Genomic DNA, 24,328 nt, shown 5'->3' with positions numbered 1-24,328 from the left:
CTTCGGACCAGCTCAGATATTCGGGGAATCAAAATAGCAAATAGTGAATATAAATGTTCAGCATTCGCCGATGACCTTCTGATCTATCTTTCCAACCCTTTGATTGGGCTCCCTGTGTTGATGTCCGAGCTGGAGCGATTTGGGAGGAGGTCTGGTTTCAAAATTAATCTTGACAAATCGGAGGCTCTAAACGTGACGATGCCCCAGTGTCAGGTTTCCTCGTTGCGGTCCGGTTTTCCCTTCAGATGGCCCCGTGTCGACAGTATTGGTTACCTGGGTATTACTATTCCGTCTGACCTCTCCAGGCTGTTCTCCCTTAATTTCCAACAATTTGTTACTAGGCTGGAGAAGGATCTGGCGGCGTGGCATCAGGGGGTCTTGTCCTGGTTTGGCAGGGTTGGTGCACTTAAGATGACTGTACTTCCTAGACTATTATACCTCCTGCAGACGGTGCCGGTTCATGTCCCCGCATCGTTTTGGCGCAAAGTTCAGCAATTATTCATCCAATTTATATGGTCCAAGGGCCGTCCTAGAATTCGGGGAGCGGTTCTGACCCGCCCGAAGGACGCGGGTGGCCTGGGGCTACCGGACTGTAGGAGGTATCATCTAGCGGCAGCCGATGCAAGGGTTCTTGACCTGTTGCGTGGCAGAGGCTCAAGTTATGGGTAAGCATTGCTCATGATGCATGCACCTTGTCGGTACCAACCCTGCCTTGGACCTGGCCCTTCCTGAACAAAAACAAACTCATGGAGGTTTAAATTGTGACAGACCTTACGAACCCTGCATGCTCCCGGGGGGGAAAAATACTTTGAACCAACTACTGGGCCCGCTGATGCCAATAACCGATAACCTGAAGTTCCCCCATGGTGCGTCTAGTGCCCTTTTCCTGGGCGGTACCAGACAGGCCCCCTTGCGTATGCTTCACGTGGCACCCCAGGGGACAGTTCTCCCACTCACTCTGGTCCTGGGGGACCGCCCGCTGAGGCCACGCTATCATTTTGAGTATGCACAGCTTCAGCACTTCCTTTCATCTGCTAGTCAGTCACACAAGCCCACACAATCTATGTCACCCTTCGAAAATCTATGTATCTCGGGTCCCAGCCCCAAACATGCTATTTCGAGCATCTATAAGTTACTGAGTATCAACGATTCGGTCCACCTTCCTCCCTTTTGCAGAGCTTGGGAGAATGAGCTTGGACAGGTGTTCTCTAGAGAACAATGGGACCGCTGTTTCCATCTATCCCACAAGTCAGCGACTGCCACCAGGTCCCAGGAGACCAGTTATAAAGTTGTCTCAAGATGGTATAGGGTCCCCTCCTTGCTCCACAGGTGGTGCCCGGGGGTCCCAGATGTGTGTTGGCGTTGTGAACGGCAGGAGGGTACTATGACCCATATATGGTGGTCATGTACGGTCTTGGCTGGTTTTTGGGATAGTGTCTTGAAAGCGATTCAGGAGATCTCGGGGGTGGCGGTGCCCAGATGACCTGAGGCCGTTCTCCTATATATGTTCCCACTGCCAAAAAAGATATAGAAACAATCGCTACTCAGGCATCTCCTTCAGGCGGCCAAGACTGTTATACCTCGCCACTGGAAGACCACCGAGTCGCCTTCTGTGGAGGAATGGATAAGTGAGGTGGACATAATCTACCGGATGGAAAGAATTCTGGCCCAATCTCGTAATGATGTGGAGACCACTGCTACGAAGTGGTTCCATTGGGAATCTTTCCTGACTAGTCCTGGTTTCTGTAACGCGAGGTTGAATGGGACACGCACTCGTGAGAATAGAGTAATATTTTCCTGTGTGCTCTTTAATTATGGGTCTTGGACCGGACGGGTAGGGGTGTTCGTGGCATATCTCTCTCCTTCTCTATTATTCTTCCGTCCTTCTTCACTCTTTCCTTCTCTCCTTTGTTCTTTTCTTAAGTGATTCCTGCGTCTGTTGCAGTGGAGGATCGAGGGAAGAGATTGTGAGACTCGGATACGTTCGGTACGAGTCAAATGTATATAATATGATCACCTGAGTTGCAAGACTACGTGATTTACTGACTATAGATTGTTGTTATTAATGGTACCATGATGCTATTTTCTCTATTTCTCTATTTTTACATATCAATGATTGGAATTGCTTTTATATGAAAACCAATAAAAATGTATGCATTTAAAAAAAAAAAAAAAAGATAGATTGCTAGATAATAGACAGATATATTAGAGGGATAGATAATAGAGAGATAGAGATAATAGATAGGAAATAGATAATAGTTAGATATAATAGATAGATAGAAGGATGGATAGTTTGATAGATAGATAGATAGATGGATGGATACATAGGGATGGATGGATACATAGATAGATAGATAGATAGATAGATAGATAGATAGATAGATAGATGGATGGATATATAGATAGCTGACATCTGTCCATTTATCTATCTATCTATCTATCTATCTGTTAAACGTCCGGTTGCCTGTAGTTTATGGTTTGGGGCTGTTGTTTTGCTCAGTATGTATAATAAACAATAAAATAATATAACTATTACCCCAAAAAAAAAAAAACTAACTTACTTGTTGCCAAATATACCAAAGAAGACCCTGTGACGTCCCTGAAGGTGGAATGATGTCCCTGGGGCGACTACTGCTGAGCTTCACACATTGGTGGAGGTATGTTCCTTAAGCTGAGTCCCTCCCTGCCACATAATGGGACTAGTGGCTGGGAGAATAATAGCTTAATTGAGGCCCCTGTGACACTGTCGGAAGTAATGGAATGATTGTTTTACTCTAATTACCAATCTTGTGCCTGGCCTTCTGTGTACATAATATTCAGCCAGCACTCCTCTACCTCATGGCTCTGAGATCTGGATGAGCATGGTATGTGTACATGTGAGCTGTGTTGCCCACGGAGCCTCTCCCGATCCATTAACATTTTTTATTGTGAACCTTAAACTGATGAGCAAGAAAATATCTAATAGGAAACAATGAGATTGATGTAACCAGCGCTCTGTGCTGGAAAAAGTCCACATCCCATAGAGCTGTGAATTCCGGTCTACGTCCATTCGTTCAACAGTCTTTAGTCCGCTGCTCAAGGTGTTAAGGGGTATGTGCACATTTGCCACCAGCTAATTACTACTCCAAAGTATCTAAAATAAAAATAAATGAAAGAATAAATAATAAGATGCAACTGTTTTGTGTCTACCGCTCCTATACAGACGCATGAGTTTCAGAGGGTTTTACGCTCTCCAAACCCTGTATAATTTATTTCTGCAGATGCTCCTCTCAGTCCATCCCCAAATTGTTGTAAATTTAGCAAATGTGTGACAAAAATTACACTGTACTAAAATAAAGCCTCTTGATTTAATAGGACATCGTGCTCTGCAAGGGACCCTGTGGCTTCTAAATGGTTAATCCCAACACTGACACATAACACACGACTGTGATTACATATTTGTCTGTTACTTATAACCACATGAAAAGCAGTCAAAAAAGATCTTTTTGTGCAGGGTCTGTTTATTTATGTTACAATTTCACGGCTCGTCACCCCTCTGTACTAATGCACCGTGTCATATGAAAATAGAAACCAAGTAAGCCTAATGACGAGCCACGAGCTGCATATAAACAAATACAGCATTATCACATATCCAGCACTAGATGCAGCATAAGAGGCAGCCGTGGTTCATGGAAACTAAAAAAGTGGATTTACAAGGAAAATGTTTTAATATAGTATGACATCTAATATGTCTTACGCTTCTTACAGGGGTCATTACATTAAAATGATTATATTGCTAAAAGATTTTGTGAGGGTGGTATTTTTAACCGAGGTGTTATAATTGAGCCTGCCTCCTCTTAAAGTTCTTATGTCAGTTTTTTAAAGCCCTTAAAGAGTTAAAAGATTTAAAATGCAAAGACTGCAGAATCGTGACAGTGTGCACATTGCAAACTGTCATGATTCCCCTATATGCTCTGTGTGAGTTGGTGGTCACATGACTGTACAGTAGAGACCAAAGGTTTGGACACACCTTCTCATTCAAAGAGTTTTCTTTATTTTCATGACTCTATAAATTGTAGATTCACATTGAAGACATCAAAACTATGAATTAGAACATGTGGAATTAAATACTTAAAGTGTGAAACAACTGAAAATATGTCTTATATGCTAGGTTCTTCAAAGTAGCCACCATTTGCTTTCATTACTTCTTTGCACACTCATGGCATTCTCTTGATGAGCTTCAAGAGGAAGTCACTGGAAATGGTTTTCCAACAGTCTTGAAGGAGTTCCCAGAAATGCTTAGCACTTGTTGGCCCTTTTGCCTTCACTCTGCGGTCCAGCTCACCCCAAACCATCTCGATTTGGTTGGTGTGGTGACTGTGGAGGCCAGGTCATCTGGTGTAGCAACCCATCACTCTCCTTCTTAATCAAATAGCCCTTACACAGCCTTGAGGTGTGTTTGGGGTGATTGTCCTGTTGAAAAATAAATGATGGTCCAACTAAACGCAAACCGGATAGAATAGCATGCCGCTGCACGATGCTGTGGTAGCCATGCTGGTTTAGTATGCCTTCAATTTTGAATAAATCCCCAACAGTGTCACGAGCAAAGTACCCCACACCGTCACACCTCCTCCTCCTTGCTTCACGGTGTGAACCAGCCATGTAGAGTCCATCCGTTCACCTTTTCTACAAAGACACGGTGGTTGGATCCAAAGATCTCAAATTTGGACTCATCAGACCAAAGCATAGATTTCCACTGGTCTAATGTCCATTCCTTGTCTTCTTTAGCCCACACAAGTCTCTTCTGCTTGTTGCCTGTCCTTAGCAGTGGTTTCCTAGCAGCTATTTTACCATGAAGGCCTGCTGCACAAGGTCTCCTTTTAACAGTTGTTCTAGAGATGAAAAGGTGTGTCCAAACTTTTGGTCTGTACTGTATGTATTTATGTGTGGTATGTCCGCTAAAGGAATTTGCACCACCGCATTTACAATCACAAACTTTTGCACAGACACTCCATTTGACTGAGGGAATGTCATAGACTATGTTTTGAGGGGAAATGTTAACCTTCCGCTTTACAGTTATTCGCCAAAAACCTGCCTCCATTAAAGTCAATGGAGCCAGGAGCCACAATGCAGCCAGAACTTCAGAAGAATGTGCAGCCACGCCCTTGAATGGAATGTTGGCGTGTCACAATGCAGCCAGGGAAAGAGACAGACAGGGAAAGAGACAGACAGATAAAGAAACAGACAGACAGACAAAGATAGACATAGGGAAAAAGACAGACACAGGGAAACAGACAGACACAGGGAAAGAGAGACAGAGATAGACAGGAAAGGGAAACAGACAGAGACAGACAGGGAAAGTGAAAGAGAGACAGACAGGGAAAGAGACAGACAGGGAAAGAGACAGAGAGACAGACAGGGAAAGAGATAGAGAGAGAAACAGACAGACAAAGAGATAGTGAGAGACAGACTGGGAGAGAGACCGTTACAATCCTGGGCAACGCCGGGTACTGAAGCTAGTAGTAAATGTTATTCAGCATGTCATCTACATGACATTAGACATTATGTGAAAAAAACATACAGTGTTGCAATGGTAGACACATTTTTGTCAACTTTCCCTTATATAATAACTACAAATTAGTGAATCTTTTGAAATTTAAATTTGCTGCTGGAATTTTCCTCAAAAATTCAAATTGCAGCAAATAAATTTGCGTGAATCTCAGTACTGGAGTGCTTGCAACTACTCAGAAAGAACATGTGGCGTACAGGTGAGAAAAGGAGAAGCTGACAATAAAAGCTTAAGGCCCTGTCACACATGAAGATAAATCTGCGGCAGATCTGTGGTTGCAGTGAAATTGTGGACAATCAGTGCCAGGTTTGTGGCTGTGTACAAATGGAAGAATATGTCCATGATTTCACTGCAACCACAGATCTGCCAAAGATTTATCTCTGTGTGTGACGGGGCCTTTACACACTACATGAGAGAAAGAGAGGATCCCACTGATCATAAGAGCTTACACTTTACAGAAAAGAGTGGTCCCGCTGACTATATGAGCTTACATTGTACAGAAAACAGAGATGGTTCTGCTGATCATAATAGCTTACACTCTAAAGGAAATAGAGGGGATGCCGCTGATTATAAGAGCTTATGTAGCGCCCCACGGAGCAGGTGTTTTAACCTACTTGTGGCCAGGCCGGGGTGCAGATCCTCTGCGTTATCACGAGGTGGCCTGGCCCGGTTCCGTTGCCCCACAGCGTACAGGAAGGAGGATTGGAGGGTGACAGGGAGGATGGAGGTAATAAGTGGAGGTTAGGAAAGTCTTTTAGGTGATTGTGACGCCACCTGTGGTACGCGGCCAGGCATGGGGGCCGCCGCTGCAGGATCTCTCTCCGGGGCAGATGTTAAATGCAGCCAGGATGGTGTCGCTCCCCACAGGCGAAGCGGGATTACCCCGGGGAGGATGGCGGGGGTCGTAGTGGTCCCCGTTTGCGCTGCAGTGCTGGGCATCAGTTAAAAGGTGAGGCAGAGGCAGGGGCTGTAGTTCCAAGTCTGTTTACTCACTTAGACGCTGCCCGAGTTGCCGTTCTTTGCCATGATTGGGCTCCAGCCGATTCCGGATTCGTCAGAGGTCACCGCCGGTGCCCGTGAAGGTTTTTAGTGAAGTGTCCCTCGGTTGCTATCCAGAACCTGAGCCAAGCCTCCTGCTCCAAGCCACAGGCCCACGAAGAGAGAGGAACACTAACTCCCATTGTCAGTGCTAGGTGTTATCTCAAGCCATGCCCAGGATGGTTCTGCCTAAGTGTGTTGGTTGCTCCTACATCTACCCCATGTGGTGCCCACCCCCAGTGGTTGACCTAGTGACTAGGAAGTCCCATGCTTCATGATGGCTGGCTACTCTGTCTGCCCTAGTCTAATCCCCTGTGAGTAAGCACCTGCTGTTTGTGTGTGTTTTGTGAAGGCACTGGGAAGTTAACCCCCTCCTGACCCGGGATAGATATTACCTTATAAAAGTGGTGCAATACCCTGTGCACGTGAAGCCTAAGGGTGCCACATTCCCCGGCGGCAAATGGCAGCACTCCCGGGCTGCAACATTTTACAATGAACATCGCCTTTTTGTTATGCATTAAAACAAAACAATATGTCTTCCCTTTATTGGAGTCATGCAAATAAACATTTCAAACATTTTCAACTGTTTCAAACAGGTCAGCAAGTCATCAAGACATTTTCAAAGTGCAGAATAGAAAATCAACATTAACTTTAACTTATTCTTATGCAAGAAAACATTTACCATCACTCTTTCTTGTCTGCTGCTGCTGGTGGAGATTGTTGTACCAGGGAACCGGTCCCGGCCCATTGGTTCTGGACACTCATAGGACAGCCTCTTGAAAAATGTCCCGCTTTTCCACAATGGCGACAGATGGGCTGACCATCGGTAGTATATCGATCAGGAACTTGGGACAACGGGTCCTTACCACGTCGTCGCCATGGAAGGTCATCAGCACTGAAAGTCAGTTAAATGGATACCAGTAGCTGTTTCACCTGCTTGGACTGCACTACATGGTTAAGGCAGACACACATTTGATCAGTTCCTAAATCTAGAGTCACCAATCATCGGGGGATCCTTCTCCATGGCTTGCTCTTTGGCATTCACCTTTAGCTTGGTAGTGGACACAGGATTGGGCTGAGATGGTTCACGCAGCACTTGGATGGCACAGTCTTTGAATTCGGCAAAACTGATGTCTGGGTGTTGTATGGCTACGATGCGCAGCTGGCTCCGGTGGGCATCAGACAGCAGCCCTTCCAGAAACTGGTCGGTCAGAAGATGATTTTTATCCCCCACGTCTGCTGGTGCCAATTGCTTGAATGCTTTCATTGCCTCCTGCAGATTTAAGGCATATTCTCGTATGCCCTCCTGGGCCCTTTGCTTGCATCCATAAAACCGAATTTTTATCTCAGACGGTGTACGGGTATCAAAGGTGACCTTCAGCTTAGCCAAAATGTCCTTCACCACCCTCTTGTCAGTCTCCGGCCAGGATCTGACCTCCCTCCGAGCTGCTCCGGTTAGCTGAGCAGTGAGGATGTTAGCTTTCTGGTTCTCCATTAGAGGGTAGATACGGAATACGCCATACAGTCGCTCCTTGAAGTGAGACAAGGTGTAGGCTTCTCCAGAATACTGTGTCAGCCAGGCCACTCCTGGGAGGTAAGGCATGGTAAATGGGATTACCGGAGCAGCAGCTACTGCAACAGGGACGACCTCTGCTTCCTCCTCAGTGGACATACTACTTTTGAGTCTCTGCTTGCTGACTGGCTCTGTAGCGGAACTCGTGTTCGCTCCTTTTGCTGTGGGCTCCGCCCATGAAGTCACGCCCTCTCTGTTCCTACGCTTTGCAGTAGTGGCGTCTGCCGATTCTGCTAATACGCCACACACAGTCCATAAACAAGGTTCAATAGGCGCACAGTGCCCGATGGTTGCGGGCACAAATATCCTATTCATGACACCAAATGTAGCGCCCCATGAGGCAGGTGTTTTAACAGACTCGTTCCCCGGCCGGGGTGCAGATTCTTCTGCGTCGTCACGGGGTGGCTTGGCCCGGTTCTGTTGCCCCGAGGCGTACAGTAAGGAGGATTGGAGGGTGGCAGGGAGAATGGAGGTAAAAGTCGGAGGTTAGGAAAGTCTATTAGGATCGTGATGCCACTTGTGGTATGCGGCCATGGATGGGGGCCGCCGCTGCAAGGTCTCTCGCTGGGGCAGATGTCAGGTGCAGCCGGGATGGTGTCGCTCCACACAGGTGGAGCGGGATTACCCCGAGGAGGATGGCGGGGGTTGTAGTGGTAGTGTGGCGCCCTGGACAAGCCAGGACGTCACAGGTACTGCAACAACACACCCCTCACCCCGGTTAGGCACATCAGCCGCACACACAAAATCCTTGTTGCCTCCCTCCAGGGGCTGATGTCCACGCCAGGTGGGGTGGAGCCAGGCGGTTGGCCCCACCCACCAAGGAGTTCACAGTCCTGGAGGCGGGAAAAGAGTTCAGTTAGAGTTGAGGAAGTGGTAAAGGAGCAGTCTAACCGTGTCCAGGTACGTGGCCCGGGCACAGAAACAGCAAGGTTGGCAGACGGTGGTGATCGTCTGCAGGCGAGGCCTATTGACGCACAACCGTAAGGACCGGGGATGGGTGGTGGCCCACCGGTACCGGACCGGGGAGCGAGGAGAGGCCAGCACCATTCGGCAGGGGCTACGGACCCCGACCAGGCTTGGAGTTGCCGTTAAACCGGTCAAATCCGTCAGCGACGGGAACCTCCGGGGTTTCCCAGCAGCAAAGACCCGACTAAAGGCAACCGCTCAACCGTGAAGAGAAATACAGCTACCGCCACAGCTAGAGTTCCCAGGGCCAGCGCCTGTGGGCAAAAGGGGCTCCTCCGGCAAATATACCGCTGGGGAGCGGGTTACCGGTGGGAAGCCATCGGGGCCGAGAACATAACACCGGTGCAGGGAGAGACAGTTACCGCCAACCTACCGAGAGTGACCGTCGCAGCCGTCTGTGGGACTCGTCCATCCAGCCGTTTGTTTTACCAGAGACTCCGTGTGCGTTACTGGCTGAGTGGGTACCACTGTGCCGTCTGGCACTGTGCTGCCCCTGCGACCCTGCACCTGGCCAAGCCCCGCAATCCACCTTACAGCCAACAACTCTGGGCCAAAAACTCTAAACTCTACCAAAATCCCCCCTACCCACGGAGGGGAGAGAAACATCCCAGCTGCTCCCTGTCATCACTCCCGGGATCCCCGTACAGAGCAGCGGTGGTGCCCCAACCTCACCACACACCGTGGGTGGCGTCACGGACAACATCCCCAAACCAAACCATCCCCTTTTCACTCGCGGGCGAGGAGTCCCCGGATCCGGCCCACCGCTCGAGCCACCGAGCAGCAGCAGCAGCCGGACCCGAGCCGCAAGAGCGGTCGAGCAGCGCACCCCCCGCCCGCGACAGTAGTCCCTATTGGCGCTGCAGCGCTGGGCGTTGGCACTGGTTAACGGAGAAGCATAGGCAGGGGCTGCAGTTCAAAGTCTGTTTATTCACAAGTCTCTTAGATGCTGTCCGAGGTGCTGTTCTCTGCCACGATGGGCTCCAGCCGATCCCAGATCCGTTGGCGGTCGCCGCCAGTGCCCGTGAAGGTTTTTAGTGAAGTGTCCCTCTGTAGCTATCCGGAACCAGGGCAGAGCCTCCTGCTCCAAGCCATGGGTCCACGAAGAGAGAGAAACACTAACTCCAGTTGTCAGTGCTAGGTGTTATCCTAAGCCGTGCCCAGGAAGGTTGTGCCTAAGTGTGTTTGCTGCTCCTACTTCTGCCCCATGTGGTGCCCGCCCCCAGTCATAGCCCTAGCGACTGGGAAGTCCCATGCTTCGTGATGGCTGCCTACCCTGTCTGCCCTAGTCCAATCCCCTGTAAGCACCTGCTGTTTGTGTGTGTTTTGTCAAGGCACTGGCAAGTTAACCCCTCCTGATCCAAGATAGATATTACCCCATAAACGTGATGCAATACCCTGTGGTGTCTGAAGCCCAAGGGTGCCACACTTACACTCTACAGGAGAGGGAGAAGATCCCACTGATCATCAGAGCTTACACTGTGCAGAAGAGAGAGAGGATCCCACTGACCATGAGAGCTTACACTGTAGAGGACATAGAGAGAGAGAATTCCACTGACCATAAGAGCTTAAACTCTACAGGGGAGAGAAAGAATCCTGATGACCATAAGAGCTTACACCATAGAGAACATAGAGAGAGAGAGAGAGAACTCCACTGACCATTAGAGCTTAAATTCTACAGAGAAGAGAGGAGGACCTCGCTGACCATAAGAGCTTATACTCTACAAGAGAGAGAGAGGACTGCAATGACCATAAGAGCTTAAACTCTACAGAAAAAAAGAGGACGTCGCTGACCATATGAGCTTATACTCTACAGGAGAGAAAGAGGATCCCAATGACCATAAAAGCTTACACTCTACATGAGAGGGTCCCACTGATCATAAAAGCTTACACTCTACATGAGAGAGGGTCCCACTGATCATAAGAGCTTATACTCTGCAGAAGAGAGAGAGAATCTCGCTGACCATAAGAGCTTACACTCTACTGGAGAGAGAGAATCCATCTGACCATAAAAGCTTACACTCTACAGAAGAGAGAGAGAGGATCCCGTTGACCATAAGAGCTTAAACTCTACAGAAGAGAGAGGATTCTGCTGACCATAAGAGCTTGCATTCTACGGGAGATAGAGAGAGGATCCCACTGACCATTAGGGCTTACACTCTGTTACAAGCTAACCGCCAGGGATAAGATGGTGAGTAAGGGTAGTGGATGTACTGGACCACAGGGGGAACCCAGGCTTACCCTTTAGTAGGAGGGACTTGACTAAGCACCTACCGTGAGGCTAAACGCTAGGTGCCACTCCCAGGTCAGCGACCGGGACTGCGGCAGCTTAGTGGTACAGGGTGACAGCAGGACTAGGAGAACAGCAACTCAAAGCAGCACAAGGAGCACAGTCGAGATGACGAACCGGCAGGACGGGTACCAGCAGACAAGGGACATCAGACACAGGTCATCAGGCACAAGACATCAGGCATAGGACATCTGGCACGAGTCATCAGGCATGGGTCATCAGGCATAGGTCCTGAGACTCATGATCAAAGGCATGAGCCGCAACAGAATGACACAGGCACAACAGACGTGGACGCACCAGGGTGGTGTAGGCACACCAGGCATGGACCTCAGCAGGATGACGCAGGCACAGCAGATTTTATTCACAAGGTACGGCAGACCTTCAGGTACAGAACATGGCAGGATAACAGGTAACACAGCAAGACTTCAAATACAGAAGACAGGGACAAGGCTGGAGTCTAAGAAGAACGTGCCAGTAACTGGATACAAAGGTCACTGAATACACAGGTACCTGAATATGCTAGATCCATGGTTAACCGGACTACAGACAGGTTATTAGACTCAAACAGGTGACCGGACTCAGGCAGAATACTGGGCTTCAGCAGCAACAGACTCCAGCACTTTGGAAGCAACACAGTCAAGACAAACACTCAGATAAATCTCATGAAATGCAATGACATGCTCTGGTGCCTCCATCAGGGGGGAGGAGCCTTAAATAGCTGGTGCCTCCCAGCTATAGGCTTGGGACACCTTAGCAAGGTGCTCACCCCTCCCTATAAAGGAATAGGAAGTGTGCGCACACGCCTCCTAAACTGTAAAGCAGGAAACCCCCACACAACCTGTGCAGGACCTGAGGCCTAGGCGGGAGCAGAGCCGACACTCACGTGGGCGTCCACAAGGGGGAAAAGCCAGGGAATGCACTTTCATGTGGACAGCAGGAAGAGAGGAGAGCAGGGCCACTGCGCAAGGACACAGAAGAGCACCAACATACTAGGGGAGCCGGCGCTACACACTCTACAGAGGATAGAGACTTACCCATTGACTCTGAAGATGGAAAATGATTCTGTCATACAAACTGTGTTCCACTGGGAACTGCTGATCCATGATTGCCCCAATACAGACCACCACTGTATAAGGTGTAATAAATAATCTGTAAGATGTCATAGCTGAAGATCATTCTGGGGAGCCACACACGATAATTCAAAAAAATGTTACCCCGCTCTTGGATGCTTCAGCAGTGTGGAAAATGGTGCCAGACAAGATATTTTTTTTGCAAACTGCAAATTGAATCTCTAATTCATGTGAAACTGCAAATTTCAAGAAATATCTCTTGAACTTAATCCTTTGTAATAATAATAACATCTATTAATCTTTAATACAGCAACAAACCAAAAAAATACAGTATGTTTCCATTCTATAAAGGAAAATGGCTTTTTATTTCTCTCAAATCATCTTTATAAGACAACAAATAAAAAATATTAATTGTTAAAATACTTTATTTAAAAAGACCATTTACTCAGCAAAAATATCCGCGGCATTCATCTCATCTTGTACTTGTCATTGTGGGTCAATGAACCTAATATGTCGCTTGGACAAAACAATCCTAGTGGTAAAAAGAGAATAGCTGCAAAGTGTTGTCAAGGGTGAATAGTTCGGCATGACGAGGAATCACTCCAACTTATCAGCTCGATATGTGGAGGATAAGCTGTGGCAAAGTTACCCTTCTGAAGATGTCTTTTTTTTAATCATGTGTGTCACACTGCACTACTGAAGTTACTGGTCACAGGTAATGTAGCTTCAGAGTACAGTTTAGCAAGCAACCACTAGGGGTCAGCAGAGTGGTCAGTAATCTGAGTCAGCAGCAAGAGGTCTAAGGCCTCCGACACACATCCGTGCCGCCGATACCTGTTTGCCATTTTTTGCACGTACCAACGGCACAGAGACACATTCAGTAATGCTACCCTATTGTAGCAGGAACACACACGTAAAACCTCACGGAACGTGTGTCCGTGAGCGTTTGTACATCTGTGCGTTTTTCTACATGCTGACATGTCCACGTTTTCTCCGGCAGCACGGGTGTCACACGGCCCGCACCGGTACCACACGGATGTAGTGTGGATGCGGTCCCGTGTGACACGCGCCGGAGAAAACACACGTGTCAGTGAAAAAAAACATAACATTTACTCACCTTCTCTAGCCCTCCTGTCTCTGCCGCTGCTGCCGACCACCGCTCATTATTCTCATTTAATATTCACTTCACTGCGGCCGGCAGCAGCAGCAGCGGGGAGTCGGCAGGGCTGGAGACCGAAGATCAGCACCACAGACAGCAGCGCGGACCACGTGAGTATGCAAATTACCGGTTCTACATGTGCTATCGCGGATAGCACATGGAGAACACACGTGGCCCGCATGTACCGGAGACATGTACTTACCACATGCAACACGCAGGGTAAATACGTGTCTCACGGCACGTGCGTGTTTTAACGGAAGTGTGTTTCAGGCCTAAGACAGAAGCACAGGGAGAGCCAAATCATGGTCAGGAGCTAGCAAAGTGTCAGTGTCTGGCGTATAAATCAAAAGGGAGAGATACGCACTGCAAGGCAGAAATATCACTGGTGTTGAACCATAGGTGCAGCGGCAAGATATAGTATCCTGGGATCCGGAACAAGGAAGGGGAAGTTAGCCCCTGAAATGACCAGGCCGGAGCTGGGTGAAACCACAGCAGGGAAAAGCCAGCCTGGATCATGACAATATGTTTGTTTTTAACAATACATGGACTGAGTAAAGTTTTTCCATTTACCTCTCTGAAGCTGTGTGTTGGACTATCCACCCTAGTTTCTTGGAAGCACATTACAATTATTCAAAATGAGAAAAATGTAATTCTGGATTAATTCTACATGTGCAGATAAAGAAAAAAAAATGTATTATTTTTAATAATTATGGCTCATGATGTATGGCAATGCACAGAGGCAGAACTGCTCCCAGCTTTGCCATTAAGGCTGGACTCACACGAGCGTATGGCATCCGATGCGAGAGTATCTGATGCGATATGCTAATGTCCCCTGGCTCAGGCTCTGCTGCGAGCCTGAGCCGAGTGTCATGCGACTGTAACCCGATCTTGTGATCGGGTCACAGCTGTGAAGCTGAGGGCGGGCTCTGCGGAGGAGAGGGAGGGGGTTAATCCTCCCATCTCCTCCATTATCAGCCTGTGCGTATATCGCACTGCACTGGGATAACATCCGAGTGCAGTCCGAGGTATCTATCGCATCCATTCACTTGAATGGGTGTGAGAGATGCGGCGGTAGCAGCAAAACGCAGCATGCTGCCGCTTTTCTCGCATCCAGAATCTGGATGCGAGAAAAGCTGACTAACAGCTCAACCTCATTGCCTAACATTGGTCAGAGTGCAATGCGAGAATTTCTCGCATTGCACTCGTCCGATTTTCACGCTCGTGTGAGCGTACCCGCTTCAAAATCAAAGCCTATGGGAGCAAATCTCAACACATACAGAGTCTGAAGAATAATCAAAAAAGAAAATAACTGTAATACAACCATGCTCATGAGTCCTAAGAGGGAAAGGGTAGCGATAGTCAATGACAAAGCTTTTTTAGAATGAATTGTTGACCACTGCAGTCAATCACTCGGCTCATCAAACATGGAGCCGCTGAGCGCAGTAATTGGGTTCAGTATTGTTGTATTTAGTATTTTGTACAGTTGTATCTCTATAAAGAAAAAAAATGAATCCTCTACAATCTCTTTAATGTTAACGTGTTTCCAATAGGACAAACTCCATAAATAAAGTGTAAAAAATATATAATCGGGAAAAAAAATCTGATCACTTCATCTACCATGAAAATTAACCAAGTATTTACCATAAAAGTGATAATCTGAGGTCTTGACTTGTAAGATTTTAAAGTCATCTTGTTTTCCAGCTGGCGTGGTGATGGTGGATGTTTGACTGGCAGAGGTGGTTACTTAATGACTGTAATTACAAAGAATAACAAACGTGTGGCCAGTCTGTTCTGTGTTACCATCTGCGGCCTGCGAGAACCTGCCAACTGCGCTGCTGGCCCTGACTCAGCCGACGAGAAGCAGGTTAATTGGTATCAACACGTTCCTATAAACATTAGTTAAGGAGAATGAAAGATGTTGTACGTTGAGTAGTGAAAAGAACAGGGCGGTAGAGCCTGATTGGAAAACATACATACAAGAAAATAGAGAAGGGCAAGAAGGCAGGAAAAAGTCTGCACTGTGTAAGTGCTAACCATTCTGAACACTTCACAGCTAGTGAAATATTCAACATGGATTTATTTCTATCTAATCAAGTGAATTAAGTGAGCTATGTAATACAGTCAAACACACATTATATGTACATATACTATACACAAAGTAAGTAAGTAAGTATATATATATATATATATATATATACACATATATATATATATATATATATATATATATATATTTGTACTAGGAGATTACAACAAATTTAGAATCCTCTCATGTCAAACTTGCAGTGACCATACTAACAATGCATCAGATAATAATGGGGAGGGGAGAGTCAAGAGCCCCGTTCAGAAGTCCTGAATATGCCAAGTAACTGCAATTAAAGTACATGAAATCAGTGGGATTTACTCAAACCTGAAAGTGTACTCATTTCCAAATTTTAATGTCAGAAGCCTGTAGTCACAGAATGTCTACCACCGAAGTGTATGTTCACACAGAGTTATATGTTTCATTGTTGTCAATTAAAACTCTGTCTGACGTTCACACTGCTGCAGATTTTTCAACTGCAATTGAAATGGATTGATATCTTTATTGGAGTAATGGATGTATCCCTGAATGAACAGACAGATGTGCTAGTGATATGAATTTTTAAACTATTTCCATTTAATATCAATAAAAATTAATAAACATATATTTGTGCCTTTTACACACAAAACAACGAAAGAGCACAGATTAATTACATACGAGGGGCTGCTGATAAGTCTTTGGGTTTACCCAGAAAGAAACGAGATAGGATGATGAAACTTTACATTTATTCCACATACTGATGAAACACACTTCTTACATCGGTATTCCAAGTTCTGTAAGCTTAGCAAAAAGAAGGATTTCGGTAGCAGCCATGGCATTACAAATGGTGTGAAGTTTGGTACCCTTGTGGGGTTTCTTCATGTTTGGAAACAGATGATAGTCGGAGGGAGCTAGAACTGGTGAATAAGGTGGGTAGTCAACCAGCTGGAAGCCCAGCTCTGCCAGTTTTGCCATGGTTGCTTGTGCAGTATGAGAGGAGGCGTTGTCTTGCAGGAACAAGATTCCTTTGCATAGCTTGCCGCGCCTTTTGGCCTTCAGAGCTGCCTTCAATTGGTCCAAAACTTCAATGTAATACCTTGTATTGATGGTGGAACCCTTTGAAGGTAGTCCACTAGCAGTACACCCTCCTTATCCCAGAACACAGACGCCATCACCTTATTGGCTGATTTTTGCACTCTGAACTTCTTTGGACGAGGAGAACCACTGTGCCTCCACTCTTTTGATTGCTCCTTGTCTTCAGGGTCATACAAATAAATCCAGGTCTCATTCATAGTGACCAGTTGATCCAGGAAGTTCTTATCAGTCCAGAAATGCTGACAAATGGACCGGGGAGTTTTCACTTGCAAGCTTCTCTGATCTGTTGTCAGACATTTGGAGACCCACTTTGCAGATAGCTTCCTCATGTCCAATGTTCATGGATAATGACACAAACAAGTTCACGGGAAATCCCCATGATGTCTGCTATTGCTTTAGCTGAAACTCGTCGATTCTCCAGTATGAGGTTGTGCACAGCATCGACGATCTCTGGAACAACAACCACTCTCGGTCATCCAGGACGTTCCTCATCATTAGTGCTGAAGTGGCCCGGTTTAAATTTGGCAATCCAGTTCTTAACCGTGGAATATGAAGGGCATTGATCCCTCAATGTCTGCAACATATCACCATGGATATCCTTCGTGGACTTTCCTTGTAGAAACAAGAATTTTATCCCTCCTCTGCTCTCAGTTTCTGTGAATATCGCATTAGACCATTTTATTTTCCCACGTGCATAGAACACTGTTGCCATAAGCAACAAACACAAAATTTTGAAAACATATATTCATATAACATAAGGCTTTCATGTGATCTAAGATTCGTTACCATAGAAACAAAAAAGGATCACAAAGCCAATGACTTATCAGCAGCCCCTCGTATAAAAGTCCAATGGCTAGATGTGTTTTCAGATGCCTTTTCCAAGGCCGCCTTTAAGGGATAATTTATAGGTCAGTGATATTGCTTGAACACAAAAAAAAAACTGATATATAATCAGAGTATCATCAGAGTTTGGTCAGAGTGTCAGTTTGTACCATCAGAGGCTAAGTGCACACGGAATCTTTCTGCTGAGTTTTCAGAGCAGAAACTCAAAGTTTTTGAGGACTGGAGATTTGGAGTAGGATTTGCAGGGTTTCTACTTAGTTTCCACTCCAAAAACTCCTCAAAAAAATCTATGTGCACATAGGCAGTGTTTGGACAAAGTTTCATCAGTTTTTCTCAACTGAAAAATTAACTGATTGAGAAACTTCTAACAGTCCATGAAATATGGACAGCAAACGGATGGCATCCTAGTGCTTTGCAACTTTTTCACGGATCCATAGACTGGCATTGATAAGTTTGATCCCATATTGGGATCAATATCAGACAAGACTGTGCTTTTGTGCACACCTCTTGTTCTGTGGTAAAAATGAGATATGTGAATTACTCCAGGAACCATCGTAGGTAAGAGTGCTATCCGTGAAAAATGCAGATAACACTCATACAAGAAGAAAAGGGATGTGTGAATGAGCCTTAAGCGTGTTCTAACTCTTACTATAAGTAAATCCAACCCTAAACCCAGCCTTCATTTTCAGGAATGTTACATAGTTAAATAGGTTGAAAAAGTCCATCAAGTTCAATCTTTCTTCACCATTATTCATTCTTTGTCACTAAACTATAACCCTCAATGCCATTTTTGCTTAGGGGTTTGAATTGCCCCCCAACTCTGAGGCAGGTTACACTACATGTTCTGTATGGGGGGTCTCAGTAACTGATTATTACATTATTCTCCAGATTTCCCTTATAACTGTAATATTTTTCAGTCTATGATGATCTCACACTTCCAGTGCTAGGCTTTAGACACATTTGTCTACCACTAGCCCAGGTATGTTGGTAATGTCATACTATATATTGTGCCTTCTTGCCCAGTGTATTGTATTCATTGGTGACCTCGTGCCTGGAGCTGTGATGGGTTACTGGGCACCACTTATTGTACCATTTTATAAAACTTTATTAAAAGTTAAACTTTAATAGAAAAGCTCTAGGTCTGTATATCATACAAAGGGTTTTTTCCGTAGTTTTATCAAAAGACAAAGCAGTTCCCACCCAATCCTGAACCAGGTGTTGATAGACGGCTCTGGCAGAACAGTCAAGAATGGTTTTCATCTCTCTGAGGGATGCACAACCTTCATGTCCACTGAGTAACACACAATGCAAGGAAGGAGGCCAGTTTTTAAAGAATGCCACCCCTGAATCAAACACTGCTAGACATACAGGCAGACCCATAGTACATAGGTTAAAGAGAAATAAATAAGTTTTTTTTCTTTTTATATATCTATAAGTTTGATCTTATGTTGCATTCGGGGCAATACATGTGATTTATTGGATAGTCACTACCATCCATACAAGGCGGTGACTGATGAAATGCAAAGCCTTGTCTTTAGTTCTCTAATCCAGGCATGAACCCCAGGGGGACGCTATCAAGCAATGAATGATATAAACACATGATTGTATACATACCCCAACCTGACGTAATATACACACCCTGTCACAGCATTTCTATGCCATCAATTTCATCCTTTGTAGCTGTATACCCATAGTACCATTGTAGTCTTGTAGTCTGTTAACACTTTAGTTGCCAGGATTTAGGAACATTCCTCGAAGTATTTCATAAATAAACATATAAATCTGAGCGATGAGTTTAGTTTATAGGATACTCAAATGGGTAAAAATAATATTCCTTGCCTTTGCATACATTTAAAAGTTCTATTGTGACGCCCTGGCCTATCAGGTCATCACAGGGTATTGTGCAATCTGCCCTTCTGTACAATATCCACCTCCTCCTTGGTTAAGGGTCCCTAACCATTAGGGTTGCCAGGAATAGCTAATCAAAATCCTAGGAACACTCTGCACCACACCCACCAGACACACCAGTGGACGACCTGAGTGGAATAGGGTCGCCCACTTGGGTGGTTGGTGAAGGGGGGTCAGGAGTGAGGAGTCAGTGAAGTAGCTCTCAGAGAGAGAGGAGGTCAGGAGCTGGGCTCCATGAACTACTAGGTAGCACACGTTGGTCTGGGCCTGGTAAGAGCTGGACCCCGGTCGCAGGGGATCATGACAAGGGGCACGGACTGTCGAGGAGGACAGCCGGCGGCCTTGTGCCATCACCGGGCAGGGGCCAGGGCACGACGGGGTACGTGGACCTTAGGTCAGGGAGTAGCTTCAGGCAACCTGACAATTTACCCGACAAGGACGGTGTTACGGGGCGCTGTCTGATAATAACTGAAAGGAGTATCAGACAGTCAGGGTCCACCGTGCAAAGACTTTGCTGCAGACTATGGCAGAGTGCAATACCTCTGTTAACTCACAGAAGGATATAATAAGTAAGTAAAGCAATTCCTCCCTTACTTGGAGGGTGTGTGGAATGATCTCTGTTAATAATCACAGAGACAAAGGCAATGTGTGCGAAATGGCACCTACCTAGGTCCGCTCTTCTAGTGGTGCAAAAGAGACGAACAGCAGCGTAAGCCGCACAAAGCTCCTACCTGCGTTCGCTCCACTAGTGTGCGAGGACACGAACCACTAGATATGGCACCTGCCTAGGTCCGCTCTTCTAGTGGTGCAAAAGAGACGAACAGCAGCGTAAGCCGCACAAAGCTCCTACCTCTGTTCGCTCCCCTAGTGTGCGAGGATACGAACAACTGCCAGACGCAGTATAAGGAACGTTACCCTAGCGGCAACGTCCACCTACGAGTAGAATCACAAGGCCCAGCCAGACCATGTGCCTCAGGCACCTGCCTATGTCCGCTCCCCTAAGAGAAAAGGATACGGACAGCAGCCGAAGCTGTAAGGTATAAGAACGCTACCCTGCCGGTAGCGCTCACCTAGCATAGACAGAGGAATGCCTAGAGGAACGCGCACAGAGCGTCTACTCATATGCATGAACCAAGAGGACTGAGCACCATGCGGCGTGTGTCAGGGTCTTATATAGACTCTGTGCCTCATCCAAGATGGAGGACACCAGAGCCAATCCGCTGCCAGAACGACAGGAGTGACGTCATGCTGGCCTATCACCGAGCAAGACGTCACAAGCACATGACCAGCGACCAATCGGCATAGAAGGTGTCAGAGACATGTGACCTCGTGTCAGCGATGATGTCACCCGCACATGTGCAATGGCTCCAAGATTGGACTTAGTCTCCGGCGCTCGCACATGTGCAGTAGCAAAAAATCTGGACTTAGTCTCCAGCGCTCGCACATGTGCAGTAGCAAGAAATCTGGACTTAGTCTCCAGCGATCGCACATGTGCAGTAGCAAGAAATCTGGACTTAGTCTCCAGCGCTCGCACATGTGCAGTAGCAAGAAATCTGGACATAGTCTCCAGTGCTCGCAGCAACCGTAACAGACGGAGCCGTCAAGATACGTTATCCACCTGCTCCAAAATCGGGGTACTAGCGCAACGAGGGGGATAGGACTTTCCACACATACGGTCCAGAAAATCCCAAGCGTGAACCCTGAGAGCAAGCTCCCTCAGTTAGCCACGCTGGGTAGTGGGACCCGAATAGTGCCAGACTAAAGGGACCAACTAGAAGACAAGGTGCCACAGGAAAAGGTCACAGACTAACAGGCAACACCAACAGAAACGGGACCCAGGCGTACTCCCCCTCAGCGGCAGCGGTGTCCAAAACTTTGGTTTACTACAGTTGTCGGTGTCAGCGTTATTGGACTGAGTGAGTACGCAAGTGACCCTTATCGTCCCAATGGCACATCTCTGCCACTAGCACCAAGTCCCGGAGCATCCCACCCTACCCGTGGAGGGGTTAAACACCTAGTTGCCCACACCATCGCCACTGGGTACTTCCAATCGCAGCGGTGGTATTCCATCTTACCACGCACCACGGGTGGCGTCACAAACTTTCCACACCATCCCCTGTACATAACCCCCTTTTATTTAAGGAGCCGCACGACCCCCAGGACTGGAACCTCTCGAGCCACCGCGGATCCGGATCCGAGCAGCCCAGCTGCTCACGTGGGGGCGACACACTATCATATATTACAACATTTATCCTATCTCTGTGTCTACAGTAACTATGTAGATCAAGGTATCTCCATGGTTACAAAATACAAGCCAAATATGTAAAACAAGATCCTACAGTCATACTCCCTTCCATATGTTCCCTAATTCTCAGTAACATACATTTGGTTGATTAGCAAGAATTTGGGTACAGATAGTTGCCAATATGACTGCAGGATCAGACTACTTAGGGTTTGTTTGTAGACTGGTACCACGGAAACAGAAGTTTGCATAAGAGCTATGGATGCTAAATAAGATATTTTTATTAAGGGCTCGCTCATACCACTGTATAACTTGCACGAGTGCTATCCGATACTTTATCAGAAAGCACTAACTACAATGTGATACTATGGGCCAGTGCCGACAAGAGGGTTTTTTTTCATGGCAATTCAATGTCATCCGAGTGCAGACTGATATACGGCAGAGCAGGCAATGGAGAAATTAATCTCTCCATCTTCTCCGCATCTGTGATCTGATTCTCGCATGTGAGAGAATTCGATCACAGTGAAGAACACTTGGCTCACACTGGCAGCAGAGTTTGAGCCGACAGTCATTTCCATATAGCATCCAATTCTCCCACATAGGATGCTATATGCCAATGTGACTTCGGCCTAAGATTATTTGTAGATGGTTTGATAATACATATTAAACTTTTCCTATCCTGAGTCCCCCCAGTGGGGGACATTCCAAAAATTCCATTACGCTCCTTTGTCGGGCCACTGCCTTGTTTATCATTCACATGTGAATAAACTGATTTTCTGTTGATTTACTTTACAAATTTCATTCCCATTGCAAAATTCTGTTTTGACGGTTTTTCCCAATTATAATAGGAGTTCAATGGCAGAACAGGAAATTGTATTGGATAGGAAAAGGTTAATTTTATCACCCCCTTATAACTCCCCACCTACTAGAAACTACCACAACATAAAATCCATTCCCTTAATGCCCACTCCACCGCTCCCTTTCTCTGGAGTGCTCTGGAATGCCCATTCTGTCTGTAATAAACTGCGCGTAATTCACGATCTCTTTACCTCTTGCATTCTATCCTTCCTGGGCCTCACCGAAACATGGCTGACACCCTCCAACACTGCCTCCTCTGCTGCGCTGTGTTACGGCGGCCTTCACTTCACCCACACTCCTTGCCCTGGCAATAGACAGGGTGGAGGAGTGAGTGTTCTTTTTTCTAACAACTGCAACTTTAACCCAACCCCACCTCTATCCTCCCTTGCCCTGCTTCTTTTGAAGTGCACTCTGTCCGCATCTACTCTCCCTCCAACCTCCAAGTGGCTCTCATATACTGAACCAGAGTCCAGCCACTGCCTTCATCGACCAGTTCTCTGCTTGACTTCTACACGTGCTCTCTGCTGACATTCCCACTATGATCATGGGTGAATTCACCATCCCCATTGACACTCGCCAGTCGGCAGCCTCCAAACTCCTGTCCCTCGCTTCATCCTTTGGTCTAACTCAGTGGTCCACCTCTACCACCGATAAAGATGAACACACACTGGACCTTATCTTCACCTGTCTCTGTACCCTATCTGACCTCCCAACCTCCCCTCTCACCCTATCTGACCACCACCTACTGACTTTTGCAGCCTTGTCCACCCACCTGCTCCCCTTGTCCAGCACCTAACACCCCCCCGCAGAAGCTTTGCACATCTCCACATCTCAACATTAAAACCCTCTCTGACTCTATCCTACCACTGTCCTCCATATCTTCCCTCCCTTACACAGACAGTGCCACCATTTTCTACAAGGCCACTCTTGCATCAGCTATTGATTCGGTTTCTCCTCTCATGCATCGCAGAGTGAGATTAATCAATAAACAACCCTGGCACAACAGCCTCACTAAAAAGCTTCGGCAAGTGTCTAGGGTTGCTGAGCCGCGGTGGAAGAAAATGCACTCCTAGGAAGACTTCATTTCAAAGCATTTCACTAATTTCGTTCAGCCCTTACCTTTGCTAAACAAGATTACTTCAGAACCCTAGTATCTTCTTTATCCTACAACCCCAGTTATTGAATAATTTTAACTACCTCCTCCGCCCATCGCTGCCCCCTCCATTTTCCCTCATCTCCGCAGAAGACTTTGCCACATATTTCAAAGATAATTTCGAGCAAACAAGACAAGTCTTTTCTGCTCAATCACCGCCACCCCGTCATATAATAGATCTCTGCCCCTTCCCCATAAACATCTTCCCCACCATCACCGAAGGAGAGCTTGCACATCTTCACACTTCACTACTTGCGCACTTGACCCCATCCCATCCCACCTCTTCCCCAACCTTATCATTACGCTTATCCCAACCATAACCCATCTTTTCAACCTATCTTTAACCACTGGTACCTTTCCTTCTGATTTCAAACTTGCAACAATCACAACCATCCTAAAGAAATCTTCCCTTGATCCGAACTCTACTACCAGCTATCGCCCCATATCGCTACTCCCGTTCATCTCTAAACTCCTCAACTAGCATGTCCATGCTAAACTTTCCTCCCACCTCTTATCTAGCTCTCTC

Source organism: Anomaloglossus baeobatrachus, chromosome 8 (genome assembly GCF_048569485.1).
Source record: "Anomaloglossus baeobatrachus isolate aAnoBae1 chromosome 8, aAnoBae1.hap1, whole genome shotgun sequence".
Lineage (NCBI taxonomy): Eukaryota > Metazoa > Chordata > Amphibia > Anura > Aromobatidae > Anomaloglossus > Anomaloglossus baeobatrachus.
This window is presented reverse-complemented; position numbering follows the sequence as displayed.